At 46.8% G+C, this 21,566-nt stretch overlaps 1 protein-coding gene and 1 non-coding gene across 6 annotated transcripts in view; both read left to right on the forward strand.

The window, feature by feature from the left end:
• The window catches only part of ZDHHC14 (zinc finger DHHC-type palmitoyltransferase 14), a 277,992-nt gene that overhangs the window by 14,992 nt on the left and 241,434 nt on the right, over nucleotides 1-21,566 (forward strand). The window lies entirely within an intron of this gene.
• LOC122434234 lies at nucleotides 11,598-11,704 on the forward strand. Its single transcript, XR_006267308.1, has one exon. It is a non-coding gene; the product is annotated as a U6 spliceosomal RNA (small nuclear RNA).

Below are 21,566 nucleotides of genomic sequence, written 5' to 3' on the forward strand. Positions count from 1 at the left end.
AATGCTGAAGACTTTTATACACCCTCAAAGAAGAGCTTGTTAATTAGACATCATAAAATGGGTACACAAGTGTACCCCTTGATTATTTGCAGAATTCTGCGGAATTCCAAATGAGATGAGGCAGAGTATCTCAGGGACGGACTGAACTTGACTCACCTGGTTTAACATCACAGGTAGGGTCCCCAGGGAAGCCGACTCTGAGACAGGTTTGCCTGTAGAGCATTTAGCAGGGAGCACTCTCAGATCAGCACCTGTAAGGGGGCAAAGGGGGCTGCACCGGATAGACAAAGTCACTCTCAAGTCTGTGGTCCATTTTTCTGGCCAAGGGAACAGACTTTTATACCTCTGCATTGAAGGCAGGAGGAGAAGGGGACGGCAGAGGATGAGATGGTGGGATGGCATCACCGACTCAATGGACATGAGTTTGAGCAAACTCTGGGAGATATGAAGGACAGGGAAGTCTGGTGTGCTGCAGTCCATGGGGTCTCAAAGAGTTGGACACAGCTTAGCGACTGAAAGCAGCGATTAACCAGTGTTAGATGGTGACTGCAACCCCAGGAAGGAGACACGACCTCTGGTGGTTTCCTGAGAGAGACTTGCTTGAAGCTGGCAGATGCCAACATCCCCAGCAGCTGGGGGCTTGGGTACTTCTCTCCTGAAAGAATAGGTGGTGGGGTGGGACCGGGAGGGGAGGGCGATTGTCTGTCTGCCTGATAACAGCATCCACTACATTTAGGCACAACTGAGTCCTGCAGATAGCTCAGCCGCCTGGCGGGATGACCCAGGCTTTGTGGACAAACCAGCTTTGGGGCAGGGAAAAAGAGAGAACCCAGCTTAACAGGCAGCAGGCAGGATCAGGGTGGCCCAGAGATTCAGTCTTGTTTGGAGACAGAGGTGTGTCAGTGGAGGGAAGGGTCTCAGGCTCAAGGCTGAGGTTCAGCCAGAAGTTTGGTGCCTGGGGGGCTGGGTGGGGCTGTAAGTGCCAGGAGAGGCTCTTGTTCTTGACTATTCGAGCACAGAGAACCGGACAAGACCAAGGTGGGGATGTGTTTCTAGGACTGGACACGGTGTCAGGGTAGAGTCGCAGCCTCCTGGCAGAGGGGAGAGCCCCCGATGGCGGGGCTTCTGCTCGGACCTCTCTGGGTCTGCATCTAAGGGCCAGCCTGGGTTTGGGGATAGAAAAGGGTAATGATGCTAGAAACCATGCTGAACTTGACTTACAACTCAATTTCTTTCTCAGCGCATCAAAAACCTGACTCCCCCAAAGAAGATTTTTAAATATTCCATTGTTTTCCTCCCCTCGGTCTACCTAAGACAGGATAATGGGAGTAATTAGTGATGCTCTAGAAAAAGACTGGGAAGAAGTACTGTCTGTTCCGAGTCAGGAAGACTGTGGAATTATTTTATAGGAACACAGTACATTGTATCCAGTAAAACTATTTCTTCTTTAGAACAAATATTGCCATTCTTATTTATTTTCCATTTTTTTTCTATTTGTTTAAAGAGAGGCATTTTGTAGTTAGAGTGATTCCATTGTCAATAAGGCCACTGTTTGCATCTCCACAGACCAGCACAGGGGAAGAACGGCAAAGCTTTGTCTGTGTATATGTGTAATTAACATAAAGTGCAGCTTTGGTAAATAGCCTGCTCAATTTCTCAGTATCCACAGGTTAATTCAGGCCGCAGAGGAAAAAAATGGCTTTACTTGAAGGGTCTGGTCTAATTCGCTGATCAACATAATGACACTCAAGGAACCTGTGTGATTTTCTGGAGAGAGCCTCGTCCTGGAGAGTGGCAGGGCAGAGCCCAACACAGCGCAGCCCTGCAGGCCTCCCCGGGCTTTCCCCAGCTCCTTGTCTTGAGTTCTGCTGCCCCCGACCGTGCGCCCACCCACCCGGTGGGGGTGGGGGCCTGAGTGTTCCCTCTGCACCCGACACTCCGAACTGCGGCTTTTTCAGACTTTAGGAGGGTGACCTACACCCAGCAGTTCATCCCTGAGATCCAGGACTCCGTCCCAAGAAGAGATGAAAATTGTACAAAGCTGTCCTTCTCTAACCATGCGCAGGGAGCCTTATTCTATTCTAATCTATTGTTTGATTCTAGGATATTTCACTTAAAAATGCCTCTTGACCCACTGGATAGATTTCATGACCCACAGCCTAGCACCCTCCACATGCTGTCCCCAGGCCGCCTGTCTTCACCCCCCGCTGTGCCCTCCATCTGACCTCCTCCCACTTGCAACCTTGCCCGGTGAGACCACCCGCAGCCCACCTTACCTGCTCTTACTCATGCCCACGTGCCTCCCCAGGCCTCCCCGACGCCCCGGATGGTGATTCTTCCTGCGTGTCTGGCGGCCTCTGGACTGCTGGGTAGCACTAAGTCAGTGCCTCCGGACCTGCATGAAAACGATAATGTCCTTGGGTGGACGGGCCAGCTGAAACCTGCTTTTCCAAGCTTCTGACATCTGTTTCCAGGTTCCCATCCAGGCGTGGAGTGTTGGCATCAACCGCCTTCATTATTGATGTGTCAGACGCTGAAGCCTTTCTGCAAGAAGCGTTGCAGGAAGACCAATAACCCAGCATTTAGACGTAGAGGTCAAAGATAGAAACGTTGGTGTTTCAAGTAATGGACTTCTAAAAACTAATTTTAGAAGCATAGAAATATGTAAACACAAGTAACTTTTCAAAATAATGCTTTTCCCATGATTCATGTTGACTCTGGTCAATCTCTTGGCAAACCATATTCTAGAATTTTACTCACTGCATCTGGGAATCCTCTTCTTTTACTTCTGATTTTGTAATAGTAGAACTGTTTTTGTTTTTTTTTTTTAATTCTCCATTTTGTAGATGAGAAAACTAAGGCCTGGGAAACTAGATGACTCATTCAAGGCCTAACAGCAGAGGCAGGGTGAGAATGTTTGTCTTCTGATTGCCAACCTAGGCCTCCCCTGCCCATCATCCCTTCTTGAGGGAAGGGAGGTAGTGAGAGGAAGTGTGATTTTTCTCAATGCTTGTAACTGTCAATAGATCTTGTCTTCAATGTGAAATCCTTTTGAAAATTAAAAAACTTTTTTTTGTTTTTGATGTGGACCATTTTTTAAAAGTATTTATTTAATTTATTGCAGTATTGCCTCTGTTTTATGTTTTGGTGTTTTTGGCCATGAGGCATGTGGGAACCTTAGCTCCCTGACTGGGGTGCGAACCCACACTCCCTGCATCGGGAGGTGAAGTCTTAACCACTGGACCAGCAGTGAAGTCCTGAGAATTTCTTGCTTTAAGCTTGTATTTCTTCCTTGGGAAAAGTGATGAGTGAGCTGCTATTTCATCCCTCATTTGAAGGTATTAACATTCTCAGACCGGTACAAACTATTGCCTTCTGAACTGTATCTGTTGCATTTCACAATAAAAAATTACATTCATCTTCACCTGAGTTCATAGAGTTGGCTTTATTTTAGAGCACCTGCTTTCATTAATGTCTAAGCACATGCAAGAAAATGCAAAATCAGTTTCTAATAAGCACTCTTGGATGGGAGAGGGGTTTTTAACAAAATTTCTTTGTATTGTCCCTTCCAGCAAATATCACTTTGCTCTTTCACAATCTGTGATGAAAGTAAATAACCTTCTAGGTGATGAACCAAAGAATACATTTTGTGAAACTTGTGGTCATTTAGTTGGATTAGAATGAATTAGTCACTGTTGTTCCTTTATTTTTTTCTTCCATTTTTTTAAAACCTTACCAGCCTGTGAAGTGGAGAAGGAGATGGCAGCCCACTCCAGTATTCTTACCTAGAGAATCCTGTGGACAGAGGAGCCTGGTGGGCTGCCATCTATGGGGTCGCACAGAGTCGGACATGACTGAAGTGACTTAGCATGCATGCATGCATTGGAGAAGGAAATGGCAACCCACTCCAGTGTTCTTGCCTGGAGAATCCCGGGGACGGGGGAGCCTGGTGGGCTGCCGTCTATGGGGTCACACAGAGTTGGACACGACTGAAGCGACTCGGCAGCAGCAGCCTGTGAAGGGGCCTTCCCAGGTGGCGCTAGTGGTAAAGAACCCGCCTGCCAGTGCAGGAGACACAGGAAACGGGGGTTCGATCCCTGGGTCAGGAAGATCCCCTGGAGAAGGGCATGGCCACCCACTTCAGTATTCTTGCCTGGAGAATCCCAGGGACGGGGGAGCCTGGTGGGCTACACTCTCTAGGGTCTTAAAGAGTCGGACACGACAAGCGACCTGTGCAACCTGTGAAGAAGTCTGTCTCTTTCTTCCCTGACCCCTGGACTCAAGGCTCCAAGGACCCAAAACTCCTGCACTATTCTTCCCTTAAGCATTCCAAAGGGCTGGCCTGAGAACTCTGCCTTCATTTATCACGTTATTTCTGTGGAAGAACGCGTTCCCACTTTTAAACACCCGACCTAGGAATTAGCTTTGGGTGCTGCCTATTCACCAGAAAAGAAAGCTCATTTCTCAGGAGCTGATTAGCTAAGCAGAGCTCATTAGCTTAGCTTAGTTTAGCAAGTATGATCTCATTAGCTAACGTGGCATCATAACACACATGCTCTGAGCCAGCGCAGTGGGTCGGGGAGAAGGCGAGGAGGCCAAGGGAAGCAGCTTGCCCGCTGCGGGGCTGCAGGCCCTGGGGCTCCTGCTAGACCAGCGGCAACCTGCGCCCAGAAGGGTGCCTGGGGCAGGAGGGCACTGCCCAGGCGCACAGCCTGAGGCTGGTACCCGGTGCGGCATGGGGGCACTCCCTGTCCGTGCTGGGTGCCTATGGAAGGGCTTTCATGCTTGATCTCGCTTGATCCTCACACGACCAAGACGCTAGCTGCTGTTATCAGTCCTATTTTACAGATGAGAAAACAGATTAAGTCCACCAGTCATTGGAGCCTGTTGTCCATTAAACAGCATTTGCTAAAAGTGGCAGATAGCTGTTTTGGGCCGAGGTGTGAGGTTGGGGAGTTTGTGTCCTAATCTGCTTTAGTCCAGCAGTGATTCAATATTCTTTGCTTTCTGAAGACTTCCTGCTAGTGACAGAAGTAGACTGTGAGTAGATACTGTGAGTTGCTTCATGGAGAGTCTCTTTCTGCATTTCTCTCCAAAGTGCAGCTGTTTGGGACTTCCCTGGTGGTTCAGTGGTTAAGACTCTGCCCTGCCAACACAGGGGACGAAGGTTCAATCCCTGGTGGTGGAACTAAGATCCCACAGGTGCTGCCAAAAATTAAAAAAAAAAAAAGGCACAGCTGTCTGAAACCTCAGCTTTTTCCTCTGAACATGGTGTAGTAATAGCCTCTGGTGGTGATTGGTGGAGAAAACATTTCTGGAGCTTTTAAGCAGCGAGCTCAACTCACTGCCACAGATGACTTGTTTTAAAATAAACTTTTAATTTTAGTGTGTTTTTAGACTTACAGAAAAATTGTGAAAATAGGTAACTTTTTAGTTTGCTTGTTCATATTTCGCCTCTTCCTCATATGCTCTTTAGCCATTGATAGATTTTTCTTCTTGGGTGTTAAGAGCTCATGAGTAAATTCTTTATGCACTACTGGCATTTCAGAAAAAAAGATATACACAAGTATATTAGAAACAGTGGGTGAAAAAAACAATTCTCCCAAGTCAGCCCATGCTGTGCATTCTTCCCCACATGCCTGCAGAGGTGGTAGAGTTCAACTTTGGTGTGTGAAGAGCAGCAAAGCTTTCTCTCCTCTGTTTCATTTATTTTCCTGGGTAATTAAAAAAAAAATATCCCAAGTAGCTCAGGAATATTTTATCTCAGGGTCTGACTCCAGAAATGTGGAGCAAGGAGAGACAACCATCTGGGAACATGTTTGTATCACTAAGAGCCTGTGCAACACCTAAGTAGGTTCAAAAAAGGTTTTTAATGTTCTTTCCTCATCTGGGGTGTGGAAATTTGACCAATAATCCTGACCAATTGTATGTATGATGATGATTTAGAAACTATGTTGTGTTTTTAATAACTCCACTACATATTTGCATAAGGAACTGAATTTGGAACAACGATTTACTCAAATAGAATTTTTTTTTTTTCAATCATAACAGCCTAGCAGTGGTTTCACTTTACAAGTGAGGCTGTGGTTCAGTATTTAGACATAATGATTGATCTGAAAAAATAAAGCATTGATAAAAGAAATTTTGTCATGATTTTGTAATAATTCAGTATGGGGTATCAATTGAGAATTCTGGGTAATTATTCCCCAGCCCACCCCGCTGTGACCTCAATCTTTTCCTCTTTGTTCCCTTTTTTATTTGGAGTATGCCACCCTTGGTATCATTTGTTGAATTAAGTCTCGTCGTTTTGAGGGAACACTCTTTTAAATATTAATTCCCAAGGGGAGGGGTAATACATTAAGTTTGTGTTATGCCTCCTCCAGGGTGTGTGTTCTCTTGTCACTTTCTCACCAGGCCTGGGGCTCTGAATAGGAAGCTACTTTGGGGGTGGTGAGGGATGGTGTCATGTGACTCAGGAGGGACGGGCCCTGAGAAGCACAAAGGAAGAGGAAGTAGGTTGAAAGGATTCCAGCCAGAGTTGCGGGGTCCCATGTGTCTGTTTGGCCATTCCTGACCCTGTGATGGGTCCACAGGTTTTACTGTAAGTGGGGTTATGATTATTATGTTGAGTTTATGATGTTGACAGACCAGGACATTGAATTGATATGTCTTTGGTTGAGTATGATTTCAGAAAAGTTTAGCTCCAGAAGTTGGATGGAGTTTAGCTTGTTGAGTTAGTAGAGGGCATAGTCCTAGACTCAGAAGGAATACCTGTTTAAGCCAGAGGTTTCCCAAACAGCATCCTGATTGCTCCGTCACTTACATGGTACCTTTGTGTAAATTGGAGAAAGTCATTCCTTCAAGGTGATTTATTTCCAGCTGTCAGAAAATTATCACTATGTAAATATTTTTTATTAAAGACATTTCTATGCTGGAAAATTATTAAAATAAAGCTCTAATTCTGTGATGTCTACAGTGTAAATAATGCCCCTTAATTGTAATGCTTTTGTTCAGTGCCCAAGCTGCACAACTAAACAGGCGGCCCTCCTTCATTTTCCTCTACCCTTCCTCTTCTTCCATTTCTTTGCCAATGCTGAGTCCTCACTGACCTACCAGCCTGAGGTGCAGAAAAGCCTGTGCCTGTCTGCAGGTCAGAAAGGGAGGCAGGGAAAAGGAAGATCGAGTCCTGCTTGTCGAACATCCAGGTATCCGCCATTAATGTATGCATTGGCTTTTCATTTAAGCAGCACCATTTTCAAACCTTGGATGGGGAATGCCCTGGATATATAATAATATTTCCATAAACATAAGAGCTACCCATGATGGGCCAGGAATTTGGATGTGTGCGTGCTCAGTCGCTAAGTCGTGTCTGACTCTTTGCAACCCCATGGCTCCTCTGCAACCTGCCAGGCTCCTCCGTCCATGGGATTTCCCAGGCAAGAATACTGGAGTGGGTTGCCATGTCCTCCTCCAGGGCATCTTCCTGACCCAGGGATTGAACCTGTGTCTCCTGCATTGGCAGGCAAATTCATTATGATCAGCGCCACCTGGGAAGCCCCTGGGAATTTGGATACCTATCATCAGTCCTTCTAATGAGTGGCCCTGTGATGCAGATGGTTCCCTTGGCTCAGAGAGGGTGGGCAGTTAGCTCAGAGACACCCATCTAGTCAGTGGCAGAAGCAGATTGTGGGTGTAGGCCGTGGGCCTGCAGACCTGCTCTCCTCCTTTGTGGACTTAACCCCTTCCCTGCCCCGTGTCAGCTGTACAAGGCGTGTCTGGGGCCAGAGTGGTGCCTTTCCTCCCTATGTCCTGCCTCGCCGGTGAGTACAAACAGCATCCCAGAGGTGGTGTCTGGATGGGGAACCCTCCGCCCCATGGTACGGTTGTCATTTGGGTGAAGGTCCCAGGCATGTCATATTCTGCCAAGGTTTTGCTGGCCTGATTTCCCTTTGTTCAGCCAAAATTTATTGGCTGCAAGAAAACTTCCCAGCCATCCCTTGGAAGGAAAACTCACTCTTAATGTTCTTCCCATTATGAAATTAAATCCTCCAAATAATTGTTTTAGACTGCTTAGACCAAGCCACTTTTCATCGGAGAGGACACAGAAGCTGTCTCAGCCTCAAAGTAGAAGCAAAAAAAAAAAAAAATGAACTCCGGGTGCCTTGGCCACATGATTATAATAAAATTGGTGTACTGTCAAGAAGGGCAGACCTTGGTGCTTATGTGTTCATTTAGTTAGTCTGATGGGACAAGCACTTTTTGTTTGCCTGGCTCCATGTTCTGTATTTATTTCGAGTTGATTAGGATGGCATGTGAACTTGGAAGTAAATAAACTTTGATTGGGTGGATTGCTTGGCTAAGTAAACTTACCATCTACTTCTCAGAAATCAAATAATCAGGAAGCAGGTTGTTTTTCTATGAGTGCTCTGTGCTCTTGTAAGTATTGTCATCATGTGGCTAGGAAATATGAGAGTCTTTCTTCAAGAAATGATAAAGGCCAAAGGTAGAACTGGGTCCAACAAGGAACCAGATATATGAATGATGATAAATCTTTAAGGGGTCATTTTGTTGGCTGGATCTGATATGTAGGGGATATGTCTGTTTTATATATCAGTTTTCAGCTAGGATTAGGCTTGTTGTGGATAATAAAAAAACACCCCCAAGTAACTGACTTAATCAAGATAAACATTTATTTTTCTCCCACATAAAACGCTAGAGGCCAGCAGTGCAGGCCAGGCAGCTCTGTCCCACAAGGTCTGCAGAGACCCAGGCTCCTCCCTCTTGTCCTTTCCTTATTTCCTGGGATGTGACCTTTGTTCCTGTGATCAAGATGGCAGCCAGGGCTCCAGCAATTGCATCTGAGTTCCAGGCACTAGGATGGAAAAGAGAAGAAGAAGAAGGGGCCAAGAGGGACCCCCAACTGACTCCTATAGAGCTGCTGCGTGGCCTCCCCCTTCGCATTCCATCTGCCACATCCTGGTCATCAGGTCCTACCTACCTGCAAAAGCAATTGGGAAGTGAGTCAGATCTGAGCTTCTGCGTGCCCTGCTTGACCTTCTGTGACTGAGGAAGAAGAGGCAAACTGTCCTTCCTGCCTCTGTGTCTGGGGAAGTGGTTGTATTGAATTCACAGGGCAGCAGTGGGTGGTACCTTCTGAGGCTGGACTGGGTGGGACCTGAGGCGGGCCCTCTGGGGCGTTGATGCCACAGATCCCCAGCCTTCTGGTTTTGGAAGCTCTGATTGGATGCTGCCTCCTGGGGGCCAGGCAGCCGCAGGTCACCCTCCCCTGTGGCTGCCCTCTGCTCTTCCCAGCATGGAGAGTGCAGGTCCTGTGCTCTGAGGGAACCTTCTCTCTTCTGCCAAGGAGTTCGTGGGGGGCCCAGCCACTCTTTTAGTAAATGCCTTCCTCCATGGATGCTAAAGGAGCGGCTACACAAGCCCAGCGCTAGACACAGCGGGTGACAGAAGACACCGCGCCTCTGGCTGGTGGGGAGACTCCAGAATCCACGGAAGTGGTCGAGCAAATGAATTACCCTCAGCTTGCTGTTTCCTCTTTCTCTTCACTGGCCCCATCATCCTAGGAGAGTGTTTCTCTGTGGTTCCTAATGCCTCTAAGGGTGTGGTGACCTCCTGGTGGACAGGTTTTCTCCCCCTCGCCTGGCCACTGTCCTAAGAGGTGGCCAGTGCCTCCTGGGAGCGGGCCTGGCTTGTCAGCACGTCCCCAGCGGCTTCTGTTTGTGGCTGGGAGCCTGCCCAGCCCGATGGCATCTGGTTTTTATTTCTGGCTTGGGATCCTCTGGGTCCCAAAGGTCAGCCAAGCTGCAGTCAAGAAATATGTCGTGCTTATTGTGTAATCACTTTCCACTGAAGGTGGGAAAACGCATAAGGGTAGAGTGTACCACGTCATTTCAGTGTTATTCGGGCATGGGGAATACTTCTCTGGTAAAACTGGCTGGTTTTGTTACAGCGTATTAAAAAAAATGATTTCTGAGTGAAAAAGTAAGAATTTATTTTATGTATTAAAGTTTGCAGACTTTGGAGCTAAAAATAATTTTAAAAATTCTCATCGCAAACTCAATTATGAGACACCTTAGAAAGGCTTCCCTGGTGGCTCAGATGGTAAAGAATCTGCCTGCGATGTGGGAGACCCAGGTTTGATCCCTGGGTCAGGACGATCCCCTGGAGAAGGAAATGGCAACCCACTCCAGTATTCTGGCCTGGAGAATCCCATGGACAGAGGAGCCTGGTAGGCAACAGTCAGTGGGGTCGCAGAGTCAGACACTTTCACTTTCACTTCACTTTAGAAAGAATAGGCTCTGAAGAAACAGTTGAGTAAGGAAGTAGTCCATCAGATGAGTCCAGTTCTCTTGGAAGAGCTGTGTGTGGCAGGAGAAGGAAGCGATGGATGAAATGTTACCTGCCTTTAGCAGGGTACTTGACTCCTTCCTTCTTTAACACCATGAGCAGCGAGAAATAGCCCAGGCCAGTGGCTCATAGAACCACAGTTGATAAAAATTCCTGGGAAACTTTTTTTTTTTCTTCTGTATTTTCCACTTATATTTTTGACCATGCCTTTTCAGCTTTCTTCAAAGATAGTCTTTATCCAGGAGAAACTTAAATGTTTATTTTCTCTTAGATTCTGACTTGGCAATCCTGGTGAAGTTTCATTTTTATTTTTATTTTTATTTTAGTTTCATTTTTATTTACCAAAAGTCTGTTTTCCCTCCTGGGAGAGGATTATACTTTTTGACACCTCCAAAGTCAGAACTTAAGACTTGTTTTGACCATGGGAATGTAAGCAGAGATTGTTCTTTTTTAGAAATTAATTTTTATTGGAGTATAGTTGATTTACAGTGTTATGTTAGTTTCAGGCATACAACAAAGTGATTTAGTTATATGTAGGAGACAGAAGCCTGGTGGGGCACAGTCCACAGAGTCAAACACAACTGAAGTGAGTTAGCACGCATGCACATACATAGATATGCTCTTTTTTAGATTCTTTTCCCATATAGATCATTACAGAGTATTGAATGGAGTTCCTTGTGCCATACAGTAGGTCTTTATTAGTTTTCTATTATATATATATATATGTTAGTTACTCAGGCGCATCCAATTCTTTGTGACTCCATGGACTGTGGCCCTCTAGGCTCTTCTGTCCATGGACTTCTCCAGGCAAGACTACTGGAGTGGGTTGCCATTTCCTCCTCCAATTTTATATGTAGTAGTGTGTATATGGGAAGCTTTTTAAATGCTGTCTTTTGCCTCTTGCCCTGGACCTAGTGAATCAGTATCCTAGGGCTTGGGTTGATGTAAGTGAGAGCCGCGATAAAACTCAGGAGATGTTATTTATTAAAAGCTATCAGTAAGTAGAAGAATTATTTCCAAAGTCTCAGGAGGTTGTCTATACTGTATGATGCCATTTACACAGCGTTCTTGCAGTGACAGGACTGTAGAGGTGAACAGGCTGGGGGTTACGGATGGGGCAGGAGGCAGTGACGGTGACAGGCCACAGGAGGGGTTTCCTTGTCTTGCCAGGACAGTTCTGTATCTTGGTATAGCTATACAAGTGATAAAGTGTCATAAAATTATATGCAAAGGTGCTCGCTTCGGCAGCACATATACTAAAATTGGAACGATACAGAGAAGATTAGCATGGCCCCTGCGCAAGGATGACACGCAAATTCGTGAAGCGTTCCATATTTTTAAGAAAAAAAAAAATTATATGCAAAGACACACCAAATAAATGAGTGCGTGCAAAAACGGTGCAGTCTGAGTGGAGCCTGTAGTCCAGTTGGCAGTACTGTGCCAGCCGCCCTCCTTCAGCCCTGGAAGATGTCACTATGGGGGCAGGTGAGGTGATGGGTACTTTCTTACACAGAAAACATGATCTGAGAGAAGCAGCTTAGGAGAACAAGAAGAGGAAGAAGAGATATGAAGAGGTTGAGTACTCTGCACTATTTTTACAACTTCTTCAGTCTATAATTATTTCAAAATAAGAAGTTAAGAACGTTCCAGGTGCCTCTGATGTGCAGCCGCTGGTTTAGGGCCTGCTGTTGTTTGATGTGTGTGCCCTTGCTGGCTATGGGTGGATTCGGGTGAAAGTGACGGGGGGCAGGAAGATTAGCCTTGGAGCTGAAGTTTGTTGACTGTGTTGTCAGTGACTGTTTGATGGGATACACTTTGCAGTGGGAATTGCCTTAGCTTGGAGTGATCATTGCCTTCGAAATTCAGGTGAAAGTGATGATACAGCTAAGTGATTTTGGTCAACTGGAGAATGAAGGGTCATAAGAACAAGGTCACCTGCGAGGGGAAAGTCCGATGCATAACCCAGGTTGGAATCCAAGCAGAATCATGAAGCTCTAGGAGTCAGTTTGAAGGAGAGCAGCAGTGAGCATAAAGACTTGGAAAGGAAGGTCTCGGAAAAAAGGTACCAAAATGAGATTTTTTTTTTTTTTTTGCCCCAGAGGTTACAGATACAACAGCTTCTAGACCTATGTGCTTTAGAGCACCAGCGGGTTAGCTGTTTGGGATTGTCAGCAAAGTGAGAAGGTTAGCTGTCACTTCTGAGCGACAGATTGAAGTGAGGCTTCAGGAATAAAGTCTTGGAAGTGAGGGTGAGAGTACATGAGGGAGGGAGAGAACCCCCTTCTGTGAAAACGTTTAAATGCCAAGGGTGGTGCCCGGTGTAGAGTGGGACTCAGTAAGTCTTTGTAGAAGTGATGGTTATGGGATCCCACTGAGGGGGGGAGAGGCAGCCAGGTAACTCTGCCCGTCAGGCCAGGACTTTGTCCTCACGACATCTAACACCTGGGAGACACCTCTCTAAAATACAGAGATGAAAAGCTGCCAAAGATCTGTGTGCAGAGAGCTCGTGGATGGACACCCTCCCCTTCATATCCCATCACCTGTGTCTCATGGGTGCTTTGTTGTTGTTAAGTCACTAAGTCCTGTCTGACTGACTGCAACCCCATGGACTGCAGCATGCCAGGCTTCCCTGTCCTTCACTATCTCCCGGAGCTTGCTCAAACTCACGTCCATTGAGTCAGTGATGCCATCCAACCATCTCAACCTCTGTCACCCCCTTCTCCTGCCCTCCGTCTTTCCCAGCATCAGGGTCCTTTCCAATGAGTCAGCTCTTCACATAAGGTGGCCAAATTATTGGAGCTTCAGCCTCAGTCCTTTCAATGAGTATTCGAGTTCCTTTAGGATTGACAAGGGTGCTTGCAGCTACAGTTTCTCTAATTCAGTGTTACCAGTAGGTAGTGGTGTGAAGTCACTGCCTCAGACACTTGGCCTGAGGAGGGAGAGTTCTTATTTCATAGCTTTAAAATTACCTGAAACAGACAATGTTCTTGCAGAATAATGTTTTAAAAAAATTCTTCTTAAGGTATCTCTCTTTTGGAGCATTTCTTTAAAGTCAGAAGGCAGCCAAAAACTTCTCACATTCAATACTTAGTGGGAAGGATGTGTGGGTGTTGGAGCGCCTTCTACACTGCATTTTGTCAAATGTCTTTTTCTAGCTAAAGCACATCTCCATGGAACCTCAGAATTCTTCCCTACCCACAAATCGTTCTTTTCTTCCTCCAGAAATGTGCCTGAATTCTGGGTTCCACCAGTGGTGGTTTCTTATGGACAGTCCACTCACTGTGGGTTATAAATTTTCTGTCTGTTAGACGCCATTGTATTCCTTGCCCTCAGGAAAGGCGAAGGAGTTCCAGAGAGTGGAAGACTCTGTGAAGGTTTCCCGACGCGTTTCTTTCTGCACTTCTCTACTGTCGATAGAGATTCATGCACCGTTCCCAGTGCCATGTGACAGCTGGGTTGGGTTCCACTCCAGGTGATGGCGGAACTTGCCCTGACTCAGTGACTGCCTTGGAAGTTTGCTCAGTGTTTTACGTAGATACATATGGGGCTAAGTCAAGGGTATAAAGTCAACAGGAGATTTTGGATGCTTGTATTCTAGGAACTCCCACATATATGTGTTTTATGTATGCAATATGTGTTATTGCACGTGTTAGTTGCTCAGCTGTGTCCGACTCTTTGCAACCCCATGGACTTCTCTGTCCATAGGATTCTCAAGGCAAGAACACTGGAGTGGGTTGCCATTTCCCTCTCCAGTTATTGCATGAGACATCGGAAATTAACTAGCAACTGAAACAGGCAAGGTCCTTACACTCACGGGGCTTCTCGTTCGAGGATTGTGTTAGTCTGCATCCTTGGAGAAGGGCAAAAGGATCGGATTTTATTAGGAGAAATGCCCTAATGGGGGGTGGGGGCGGGAAACAGGGAAGAAGCCAGAAACGTGGGAGAGTCTTTGGACCTGCAGGTCTGACCCCAGTGAAGGCGACAAGGAGAGAAACTTGTATAGAAGCATCCTGTGTGGTCTAGAGAGGTTTGGCAAAGCTGCTGGAGAGTCTTTGAGTCAAAATCAGAAGACGGGGGATCCCAGGTCTCCCAGGAAACAGTGTGTCTTAGTATTTCCTCTGCTGTCAGTCACTGATTGGGGCGGTCCCTGGGAGCCGTGGCCCCAGCATGTGCACCCCGAGACGGATGTCCAAGGGCAGCAGCTGGGGCTCTCCTTAGTCCATGACACTCCCTTCTTAAGGCTGCCATGGAAAGGGCAAAGATATTAACAAAAACACAGGAAAAAATGTAACACTAGCGCCGTGATGAACTCCGACAAAAGCCAAGCATACAGTGTCAGGAGAGTGCCATGGGGCTGTCTAACCTGTCGGGAAGGGGGCTAGGGAGAGGGAACCAGGCCAGGGCAGGCTTCCCCGGGGAGCTGAGGTCTGAAGAATCTGGAGGAGTTAGCTAGGAAAGTTGGGGAGCGGGCAGCTCTCCTTGGGGCACTTTGCGATGATGACTCTGGTCTGAGTGTGGGAGTTGCTGAGAGCAGCAGGAGGGGGACGGGGAGAGAGTTAGAAGGCTGTGGAGGAAAACCTGGTGGGGCGTGGACCAGGTGGGGCAGAGGAGATGGCGAGGGGTGAGGGCCCCTTGGAGAAGGGAGGGTGGGCTGTGCTTAGATTGGATGTGGGGGTGGGGGTCGTGAATGACGCCCAGGTTCCTGCTTTGCAGCATTGGGTGCATAGGGAGGGGTGGGGGGACAGGGCGAGAGATGGAGAGAGAGCGTTTGGACTTGTTGAGCTTGGGATGCTCTTGTCTAACCTGTGAGTCCCCTGTGTCTCGCAGGTGGTGATGTATGTAGGGAGAAAGTTTAAAATGAGGGCGAGGCCCCCTGGGATTTGGGAGGTCGAGCTGGGGAGGATGTCACAGATACTGAGAAGGCAGAGAGGGAGGCGGAGGATAAGGAGGGGCTGGCGTGGGACAGGCGCGGGAGAGGAGAGTGTTTTGAAGAGGGGGTGGTCAGCAGAATTGAATGCCGTGCTGAAAAGGACCGCCACCTTGTGTAGCATGGAGGTGACCTTCACAAGGGTTGTTGTGATGGACAGATGGTCCAGACTGGAGTGGCCTGAGGAGTTAGTAGGAGGCAGGGAGCAACCAGCTCTTTAGAAGTTTGGCCATGAAGGGAAGACTAGCAGGAGGTTGGCAGCTGGAAATGGGCTTTCCTGGTGGCTCCGTGGTAGAGAACCCATCTGCCAACGCAGGAGACAGAGGTTCGATCCCTGGGTCGGGAAGATCCCCTAGAGAAGGAAATGGCCACTCCCAATATTCTTGCCAGAAAAACCCCATGTTTGGAGGAACCTGGCAAGCTACAGTCCATGAGGTTGCAAGAAGAGTCGGATGCAACTGAGCAACTAAACAACAAAAACAGCAACTAAAAGGGGGATGAGGCCGACAGGCTTTTTCTTCTTGTTGTTCTAACAGTAGAGACTGAAGTACATTTACAGGAACCCAATTAACTCTCAGAGGAAGGGTCGGTTTACTTGGCAGTGCGGGGTTCCCCAAGAGGGCAGGGCTGGGCAGGGTCAAAGCCTAGGTGGAGAGCTTGGTCTCGGGAAGAGGGACACCTCTCTGTGTGGTCAGAGAGAGGAGACTTGGAGGAAGACAGATTCTAAACGTGGAACTGGCAGTGGCCAGAGGTTTACTCTAAAATCCCCATGACGTTCTCTTGTGCCTCCCTGACCCGGCACGCTGACCTTGGACGTTAGCCTGAATGATGATAACAGTGTTTCACATTTAGTACCTAGACCCAACTACCTATGAGGAAATTCTCCTGTGCTTTTGGGGCAGTATTTCCTGTAGCTTTTAACATCAGCGATGATGCGGTAGACAAAATTAAACTCTACAGCTATCCCTTTAGTACTAAATGCTAATAGTGTTCACCAAGGAAGGGATGGGGGGGCAGGAAAGAAAAAAAAGAAAAATGTGGTGGACCATTTCAGACTGACCAGAGCAGACAGCAGAAACATGCTAAAGACATCCATTTTCACTCAATGTTTTTTTTAACTCAGTTGCCCACCAGCCTGGTTTAGGCGGTAGGGGTGGGGGCGAGGGTCACTTTAAATGAACCCAGGGCCGTGGCTGAATGGCCCTCACACCTGCTGGAAGCTTCTGTGGTGACTGAATTCCCTGCAGGTTCTGCAGAGAGGCAGCTAGCCAACCCTACATGCTTTGGGCAAGGGTCTTCTTAGTGGAAACTGATCCAGTTCTCTTGTTTGTCTGGGCTGACTTGACCAGGTGAGGAAAAGTCAACACCTGGGACAGAAACTTCCAGCCACCTTGAACAGCCCATCCATTTCCAGGAACCAAAGACCTGGGCTTCTTCACGCCACAGAAGTTCGAGCTGTGCTTCTTGTTCTTCTTTCAAAAGGGAGGGTGATCATCTCTAGTTGCACCCGCGTTGCTGCTAGACAGAAACAGGCTGAGACATGGGGAACAGACGTGTGGTTGCCAGGAGGGAGGAGGGAGGGGAGGGATGGAGCCGGAGTTGGGGGTTAGTAGGTGCAAACTATCCCGTTTAGAATGGATAAGCGCAAGGTACTCTAGAGCACAGGCAACCATATTCAGTCTCCTGTGATAAATCATAACGGGAAGGAACATGAAAGAGAATATGTATATGTGGGTGTATAACTGAGTCACTTCTGTATAGCAGAAAATTAGCACAACATTGTAAATCAACTATACTTTAATAAGAAGATAAAGGAAAAGATTGCTTCATAAGTTGGGACGTCAGGCGCTGGGCAGGGAATGTGGAGTGTTGAGCTTGTTTCTCTAAGAATAAAATCTAAAGCGATCGTAGACACTTGATGGTATGAAACCATAAGAGGTTCACAGAGACAGTGCTGGGTTCCAGCGCTGGCCCTGATGCTACCACCCGTGTGCCCACGGCCAGCTCCCTTCACCTCTCTGGGCTTTGCCTTCTTCTGGAAAAATGACTGAATGGCCTCCACTGTTGTCAAGATAAATTATTGATACTGTCTTTATTGCCAGTTTATCAAAGAACCTTGCAAAAGATAGGAAAGTATTAAAAAACCCACGACTTAGATGAATTTATAGAGGCGGGAACAGAAGGAGAGTGGTAAATAAAGAATGAACAGATCCCTGCAATGAATACTGGGGTGGGTAGCCTATCTCTTCTCCAGGGGATCTTCCTGACCCAGGAATCGAACCTGCAGGGTCTCCTGCATTGCAGGCAGGCTTTTTTTTTTTTTTAACGAACTGAGCTATCAGGGTAAGCCCTGCTTATTGAATAAAGAGTGGTAACTGGGTCATATTCGGGCTTTTATAGAACAGGTAGGATGTGCTTCATGGGAGAAAAGCTTATCAGAAAAGAACTTGTCAGAAATCTGACGTCTATTTTGTAAAATCCTGAAAGGCATTAGAAAGATGGATTAGAGGTTGGTGGTCAGAAGACCTCCAAGGGAGGTATAATTTTCTAACCTGAAAAAATAGCAAAGACAACGTGTTCAGTCCCTTGGTGATTCCGATGACGAGCCGGGACAGTTGGCAGCCCTGGGTCTCGGGAGATGAAGCCTTGAGTGCAGGGCTTCTCAAAGCAGATGACATTGTAGTTTTTAAAAAAAGTGTGCAGTTTGCTAGTTCTTTTCACTCTGCAGTTCCTCTTCCCGTCTGTAATATTCAAACAAGCCTTGTTTCCTTAGGAGATTTTTTTTTTCCTTTGCATATAATCAGGCACACATTTTCAATGTTTCCAAACTGTTTATTTTTCTTGGATCCCTCAAAGGTACAGCGAGGAGGCAGGTCAGCTCTTTATACGGTGAACCTATATAAAGCTGTAAAGTAGGTCACACTTGCATATCGGGTACAGCTCTGCCTGCCTCTTCTCCACTGTGGAAATAATTGATCTAGAAGCACCTGCATGGAGTTCTCAAGGACTGTTCCTTCTATTCCTAAAAATCCTATGTAGCATGCGTGCTTCAGTCGCCTCAGTGTGTATGACTCTTTGGGACCCTATGAACTGTAGCTCACCAGGCTCCTCTGTCCATGAGATTCTCCAGGCAAGAATACTGGAATGGGTTGCCATGCTCTCCTCCAGGGGATCTTCCCAATCCAGGGATGGAACCTGCATTTCCTGTGTCTCCTGCATTGCAGGCAGACATTAAATAATTTCACTTAGGTGGGGGGTGATGTGATAGGAAAAGGGAGGGGTTGAAGGAAAAGATGTCCTTCAGCTTTTGAATGAGTTTCTTTGAGGCTGGAGCACAATTCTTCGATGAAGGCTAGAGAGAAGTTCTTGCCAGCCAGGATTTTCAGTGTAAAACCGATGAAAGAGAAGCCAAACACTGTTGAAGACACACTGCTTTGGAGGGCTGAGACTAGAGCTCTCAGACATCCACGTGTTTGGCATTCCGTGTAGACGGACAGTGAGTCAGAGTTACCTTCACGTGGCCAGGACTGTCTGTTTAAGAAATCTTCAGACTGAACTTCGTGTTGATGTGATGGAACCGCTGGCTGAAGTGGGATAGTTGAGCCCAGCTGTGCAAGATAACAAGGCTCTTCAGATCAATTTATTCACCGGGCAGCCGTTTTTATCTTCATTATTGCCTTTAGTATGGCTGCCACCACCCTGGAGACCAACTATGAACAATATATGCTGACTTCCGTTTGGCACGTAGGACACCCTAGCTCAGTCACCAAGGAGCTCCTCCAAAGTCATCTGGGGGCTTCCCTGGCGGCTCAGTGGTAAATACGTAGATAAAATTATCTTTTAAAAAAACACCTGGTTTTGTGGGGGCTGGGCTCAGAATCTCATCGCGGATTTGTGTCTGCAAAATGCCAGGCACAAGTGGGGTCCTGGGGACACCCTGGGGAACAGAAGGAGGCCCGGCCCCCAGTGGAGCAGTGTGGGGGTGGGTGGGTGGGGGGTCGGGGGGCATAGTGGAGGAGGGGCGTGCGGTGCAGACACAGGAACAGTGCAGAACTAGAGAGAGCTCAGCTAGGGGTGGGGCTGGGGAGGGGCTCCTGGGGAAGGTGACCCCCAGGAAAGGCCTCAGAGAGAGTCAGAGGAGGAGGGGAATTCTCCTGGGGTTGATGAAAAAGCTTCCTGCACAGTGGGGACCACAGCCCTCCTGAATGTTACTGCGTGTTGGGACAGGGCCAGTCTTTTTGGTGGGGAGTTAAGCCTCTGTGTTTCTTTTTAATAACCCCACTGGAGCATAATTCAAAATGGGTATCTGTGCCAAGTGAAGGTAGTTTATAAATGCCCAGTAGATAAGCCGGGTGCTAAGAGTGAATCTGGAAAGCCACGTGAAACCTGGATTATCTTAAAATTATTCTTAAAGTATTATAGGCAGCTCTAGTTTCTCGGAGGGTAACAGTGGTGTGGATCATTGGTAGAAGTTTTATTTGATTTTGGACTTTGTGTGCATTTGGACTGTGTCTTTTAAGTTTTGTTCTGCGTAGGCAAGGTGAAAATTAGCTTGTTCCCCGATTCATACTGACAGCACGTAGCTAGAAAGATGATAAAGTTTTTGAGGACAGGGAGTGAAAAGGGCTAAAAAAATGACCACTTTCTTGTGGCTAACCTTAGAATGCATACATAAAGTCTTACGTGGATGAACTTCTAGGCACTGTTTTTTTATATGTATATTTTCCATGTGAGTTTCTGTGGATTGTCTGAGTCCTTTGGCCTTCATGAAAGCACTTTTCATCTTGATTTAAGAAATTATGATTAGAACTTACTACATTAAAAAATTCAAATAGTCTAGAGGCTATCAAATGAAAACTAGTCCACCTGCTCTTTGGTGCTTCTCCCTATTTGTAACTCTTAGTAGTTTTATAGTGTCCCTCCAGAAATGCACATGTATGTGTGTGCATGTGTGTGCTGCTGCTGCTAAGTCGATTCAGTCGTGTCTGACTCTGTGAGACCCCATAGACAGCAGCCCACCAGGGTCCTCCATCCACGGGAATCTCCAGGCAAGAACACTGGAGTGGGTTGCCGTAAAAGCATGTACGCGTATGTGTATATATGTATGGGGGCTTCCCAGGTGGATCAGATGGTAAAGAATCTGCCTGCAGTGTGGGATACTGGGGTTTGATCCCTAGGTCAGGAAGATTGCCCAGAGAAGGAAATGACTACCCACTCCAGTATTCTTGCGGGGAATATTCTATGGGCAGAGTTATGCATATATATGTTCACTATGCAAATTCTTTTTTTTTTTTTTTTGCAAATGGTTTTGGTCAGCTCATCACATATCTTGGGTATCTTTCCCTATCGCCATATATATAGCCCCTCTCTCTTTCTAGGGTCTGCATAGCATCCTATAGTAGAGATGGACTATAATTTACTCAGCCAGAAAGGACTTCTAGGTTTTCAAGTTTTTAAGGCTGTTGTTAACTAGGCTGCAGTAAGCATTCTTGTACATACACAGTGGCACTTATATGTGACTTTATCTTTGGGACTGAATAAAAGGATGTTAACTGTTACAGAAAATGATGAGTTGAACTGATGTAAAGTGGTGAGACCACTGCTTCCAGCGTGTTCTTCCCCGGATGAGGAAGCCTTTCCTAGAAGATCACTCAGTCATGTCTGACTCTTTGCAACCCCATGGACTATAGCCCGGTAGACTCCTCTGTCCTTCGAATTTCCCAGGCAAGACTACTGGAGCCGGTATTACCATTTCCTACTCCAGGGGGTCTTCTGAACCCAGGGATCGAACCTGCCTCTCTTGCATCTCCTCCTGTGGCAAGCGGATTCTTTACCCCTGCACCACCTGGGAAGCCCCAGCTGGTCCCATTACCCAATCATACCTCTCACCAACTTCTGAGGGAAATGCATGCTGAAAGGTCAACTTTTATACTCGTTAAAAAGATAAAGTCCCACAAGTGGGATTACCGGGTTAGCAATTTTAATGCTAAATTTAAAAATTTCCTAAACTGCTTTAGGAAGATGTGGTCCCAATTTATACTTCTGTAGGCATAAATCAGGGTTTGGCAGTTGTTCAGGAAGTGATCTATGGAGCTGAGAGTGTTGAACTTGGCTTTTTGGAGCGTGTCTAGGAAACATGACATGTTTTTATTTAACTGTTCATTGTCAGGTGTGTGGGCCCTTTAGAAAGGATGGCAAAAGCAGTGGGGGGAAATGACAGGTTAAAAACTGTAGGATTGGACACATGGGTGGACAAGACTTGTTCGTACTTCAG

Source organism: Cervus canadensis, chromosome 33 (genome assembly GCF_019320065.1).
Source record: "Cervus canadensis isolate Bull #8, Minnesota chromosome 33, ASM1932006v1, whole genome shotgun sequence".
NCBI lineage: Eukaryota > Metazoa > Chordata > Mammalia > Artiodactyla > Cervidae > Cervus > Cervus canadensis.